Genomic DNA, 5,877 nt, shown 5'->3' with positions numbered 1-5,877 from the left:
AAAAGATTCCCTATTTAACAAATGGTGCTGGGCGAACCGGCTGGTGACCTGTAGAAGACTGAAACTGGATCCACACCTTTTACCATTAACTAAGATAGACTCTCACTGGATTAAACTTAAGACATGAAACTATAAAAATACTAGAAGAAAGTGTAGGAAAAACACTTGAAGAAATCGGCCTAGGCGAACATTTTATGAGGAGATCCCTTGGGCAATTGAAGCACCATCAAAAATTCACTACTAGGACCTGATCAAACTAAAAAGCTTCTGCACAGCCAAGAACACAGTAAGCAAGCAGACAGCCCTCAGAATGGGAGAAGATATTATGTTTCCAACAAAGGTTTAATAACCAGAATCCACAGAGAACGCAAATGTATTAGCAAGAAAAGAACAAGTGATCCCATCTCAGGGTGGGCAAGGGACTTGAAGAGAAACTTCTCTGAAGAAGACAGGCACATGGCCTACAGACACATGAAAAAATGCTCATCATCCCTAATCATCAGAGAAATGCAAATCAAAACTACTTTGAGATATTATCTAACTCCAGTAAGATTAGCCTACATCACAAAATCCCAGAACCAGAGATGCTGGCATGGATGTGGAGAAAAGGGAATACTTCTACACTGCTGGTGGAAATGCAAACTAATACATTCCATTTGGAAAGATGTTTGGAAAACACTTAGAGAACTAAAAATAGACCTGCCATTCAATCCTACAGTTCCTCTACTAGGTATATATCCAGAAGACCAAAAATCACAGTACAATAAAGATATTTGTACCAGAATGTTTATTGCAGCTCAATTCATAATTGCTGAATCATGGAAGAAGCCCAAGTGCCCATCGACCAACGAATGGATTAATCAATTGTGGTATTTACACCATGGAATATCATGCACCCTTAAAGAAAGATGGAGACTTTACCTCCTTCATGTTTACATGGATGGAGTTAGAACATATTCTTCTTAGCAAAGTATCTCAAGAATGGAAGAAAAGTATCCAATGTAATCAGAACTACTACAAAACTAATTTATAGCTTTCTAAGGAAAACTATAACCCAATTATAACCCAAGAATATTGGGTAAGGGGAGAGGTAGGGGAGGGGAGGAGGGAGGATGGGTGGATGAAGAGTGATTGGTGGGACCACACCAATGGTTCATCTTACAAGGGTACCTGTGAATCTTTCTAAATGTAGAATATAAATGTCTTAACACAATAACTAAGAAAATGCCATGAGGGCTATGTTAATCAGTTTGATGAAAATATTTCAAATTGTATATAAAACCAGCACACTGTACCCCATGACTACATTAATGTACACAGCTATGATTTAATTTAAAAAAATGGTTCTATGTTTCATATGGAACCAGAATAGACCCTCAATAGCCAGTGCAACCTTATACAATAAGAACAAATCAGGAGGCATCACTTTACCAGACTTTAAACAGTACTACAAACCCACAGTAACGAAAACAGCATAGTACTGAGATAAAACAGAGACAGAGACCTATGGATCAGGACAACCCAGAGATGAAATAATACTTTACTGCCATCTGATCTTTGACAAAACAGATAATAACATACACCAATGGCTGGGCATGGCAGCTCATACCTGTAATTGTAGCACTGTGGGAGGCCAAGGTGGGTGGATTGCTTGAGCTCAGGATTAATTTTTAAAACCAACCTGAGTAAGAGCAAGACCCTCTCTAAAAATAGCCAGGCATTGTGGTGGGCATCTGTAGTCCTGACTACTTGGGAGGCTGAGGCAACGAGGATGACCTAAGCCAAAGTGTTTGAGGTTGCTGTGAACTATAATGACAGGGCACTCTACCAAGGGTGACAGAGTGAGACTGTCTCTCAGAAAAAAATAAACAAATAAACAAAAAAACAGCAGAGAAAAGAATCTCTATTCAATAAATGGTGCTAAAAAAAATTAGATAATAACATGCAGAAGACTGAATCAAGAGCCACACCTCTTGCCACTCACAAAAATTAATTTAAGATGGATAAAAGACTTAAACCTAAGGAATGAAATTATATAAATTCTAGTAGAAAATATTTTAAAAACTCTTATAGATACTGGTCTAGGCAAAGAATTGATGAAGAAGACCTCTAAAAGCAATTACAGAAACAACAAAAATAAATAAATGGGACCTGATCAAATTAAAAAGCTTCTGCACAGCCAAGAATATGATCAGTATAGCAAATAGACAACCTACAGAATGGGAGAAAATATTTGCATTCCCTACATCTGACAAAAGGCTTATAACCAGATTCTATAAAGAACTCAAACAAAATCAGCAAGAAAAATTCAAACAACCCCATTAAAAAGTGAGCAAAACACAGGAACAGAAACTTTCAAATGAAGATGAACTAATGACCAACAAACACATAATAAAATGCTCAATATTTCTAATCATTAGGGAAATGCAAATCAAAACTGCTTATCAAAAAGTCCCAAAAGAACAGATGCTAGCATGAATGCAGGGAAAAAGGAACTCTTTTTTTCTTTTTTTTTTTTTTGCAGTTTTTGGTTGGGGCTGGGTTTGAACTCGCCACTTCCGGTATATGGGGCCAGGGCCCTACTCCTTTGAACTACAGGCACCACCCCAAAAGGAACTCTTATATATTGAGTTATATATATATATATATATATATTCATTGATGGAAATGAAAACTAGTACAACCTCTCTAAAGTAGTATGCAGACACTTTAAAGAACTAAAGAACCTACCATTTGATCCAGCAATCCTGCCACTCGATATAAACCCAAAGGAAAAAATTTGTTTTATCAATAAGGCACATGCACTCAAATGTTTATAGTAGCACAATTCACAATCACAAAGATGTGAAAAGAAATCAAGTATCCACCAATACACGAATGGATTAATAGAATGTAGTGTATAAGGTGAGACCATTAAGTTTGTGAACTCATCCTAGAAAATGTGCTACCTACCTCATTGCTGAATATCACTATAGTCACCAGCTAAGTAGTCTCCTTGGGAAGCTAGTCAGTGACACCAGGCCTAATCCAGCCTTTAAAGCACTTTTTCTATTTTTTTTTTAAGCACTTTTTCTAGGATGAGTTTGCAAACTTAATTGTTCCACCGGAGTACTACTCAGCCATTAAAAAAATACTGATCTAGTATATTTTGTAACAACTTAATGGAACTGGAAACCATTGATCTAAGTGAAATATCACAAGAATGGAAAAATAAACACCACATGCACTCAATCCTGAACTGGAACTAATCAATCAACACTTACGTTTGCACATGGAAGTAAAACTCAATGAAATATAGCAGGTGGGAGAGGGAAGAGGGAAAGGGTAAATTCACACCTAACGGGTACAATACACACTATCTGGGTATGGGGCACCCTTATAATTTTGACTCAATCTGTACAAAGCAAACTAGATAACCAAAACTTGTGTACTTCCATAATATTGTGAAATTAAAAAATATATCTGGCTCATGGTAGACATAGGCTAAAAGCAAATATCTTTAAGGGACACTACTTGGAAATTCTTGCTTTTCATATTAAGTTAGGGGAGCTAAAACTGGGAGGTGAATATTCTTCCAAACTGTGAGACAGTATATATCTGTTGTTTGAACCCCCTCACCTGTGATATTTTATTCTGGTAGCAGGAAAAGATGAATATATCACCTAACTCTTTCTCCTTATTTTCAATTTTTAATCTGCTTCCATCAGTATTCTTTTACTAGATTAATTATCCTAAAATTGTAAGCCAAATAAAAGTACTGCTTCATTCAAAAACGTGGATACTTGAATTAAATGTTTGCTTCTCAGCCTGGCCATCAAAGACTTTTACAAAGTGACTTTTACCTACTGTCTGTCTTCTGTGCCTTGAGAAAACTCGATCACTTATCCTTTCAGGCACAGGCCTCTTCCTGCTCTGTGCTTTGGGAATGGGAACTTCTACCATATCTGCATGCTGAAATCCATTCTTTTATTCAAGATCTATTTCTAAATGTCTTTTTTTCCTTGAAGCTTCACTTTACTTAATTGTATGTTATCTCTCTTCATTTTTGGTGGGAGGAGGAATCCCCTTGGTATTTTATTTTAAATATCATGGGGAATTTACAAGGCAGAGTATGACTTAGGCATTTTTTTACCTTCTCTTTTAGACTACACATTTCATATGGTTAATAGCTGGGTCCAAACTTGGCTTTCTAATAACTATGTGCCTTATTATGGAGTCTGATAACTATGTGGACTTATTGTGACATCTCTGTTTTTTTATATATCAACTTATATAATGATTATCTAGGTATAGAGAAACTCAAATATATGCTTATTATTCTGTCTTCACCCCATAGGTGGTGAGTTCTTTGACAGCAGAAATACTGAATGCCTTTTCAGCACTCCACAAAAGAAACTTAAAATTGACTCAGTAATACCATCTAATATTCATTTCAAGCTAAAAAAAGTGTTTCAGTACATTTTTGTCAAATTTTTGTCTCATTTTAATGTCCAATTAATGATCATTTCCTGAATCATTATTATACTGACGGTAGTAAAATTGTAGTCTTTCACATTTGGAGAACAAAAATGCATAATAAAAATCTAAATGTTTTATTTGGAAGTTTCAACAAAAAAGCTATAGTTTTTTTAGGTCTGGGGTCCAATCAAGGTTAATCCTTGCATTTGGTGTCATATTTTTTTCATGTAAGCCAAAACGGGCTTCAATTTTTTTCTTTGTTTTGTTCAGAATCTAAATCCAATTACTTTGTAGAATGTCCCATATTCTGGATTTGTCAGATTCTTTCCTCATGATCAGACTTAGGTTAAACATTTTAGCTAAAAATATCATATAGGTAACATTGTGTACTTCCCATCACATTACAAATAATTCCCGTTTATTCCATTACTGATGACTTTTAGTTTGATTATGTGATCAAATCCTTTTTCCAAACAAATGTTTATCTCATGTTTTTAATGTCCAATTAATGATCATTTCCTGAGTCATTATTATAGCGAGGGTAGTAAAATTGCAGTCTATCACATTGGGGGAACAAAGATGCATAATAAAAATCTAAATGTTTTATTTAGGAGTTTCAATAACAAAAACGTATTGAACTTTCTACAAAGAATGGGAAATTGGCACCCAAGGTTTAAACCTAGGGCTTAGAATTGGGAAGAAAGGCAAAGAAAAGGCTGTGGAATAAGTAACATATGAGGAAAGAGTCTTTTTTTGAGAGCTGTTTGTGCATTCAGGCAAGAACAGGAGCCATTTCCTGCTAAACTAAAGCTGTGCCCATGAAAAGTTGCAAGTCACTTGGGTGAATAAAAAAGAGTAAGGCTAGAACAGGAATTAGCAAACTATGGCCCATGGGCCAAGTCTGGCCCAGAGCCTGCTTTTGTAAATAAAGTTTTATTGGAATAAAGCCATGCTCATTCGCTTACATTGTTTGTGGCTGCTTTTGTGCAATAGTATCATATTCAAGCAGTTGCAACAGACACTGAGTGACCTGCAAAGCTTAAAATCTTTACTATCTTGTCCTTTAGAAGAAGTTTGCCAGTCCCTAGCATAGAGGATCTGCAAGTGCATGTTTGGTAAGATGTGATTTTTATTCCAGCTTTGTAGGGAGTGACTCTAAGAAAATGTAGAATGACACACTTAAGTATGATGAAGCCCTTTCGATGACAACAATAAAGACTGTTGCTCAGCACTGGCTCTGGAGCCAGCTAGTCAGGGTTCAAATCCTGGCTCTAGGACTTACAAGCTGGGTCACCTTAGGTAAGATTTTATATTTCTCTCTACCTCATGTTTTTGTCAGTATAACAAGGACAGTAGTCATACCTATCTCATGAGATTATTGGGAGGATTAAGTTAATGCACATAAAGCTCTTGGACTAA

Source organism: Otolemur garnettii, unplaced genomic scaffold (assembly GCF_000181295.1).
Source record: "Otolemur garnettii isolate 467f Iridium unplaced genomic scaffold, OtoGar3 scaffold00048, whole genome shotgun sequence".
In the NCBI taxonomy this organism is placed as follows: Eukaryota; Metazoa; Chordata; class Mammalia; order Primates; family Galagidae; genus Otolemur; species Otolemur garnettii.
Note: the sequence above shows the minus strand (reverse complement) of the source record.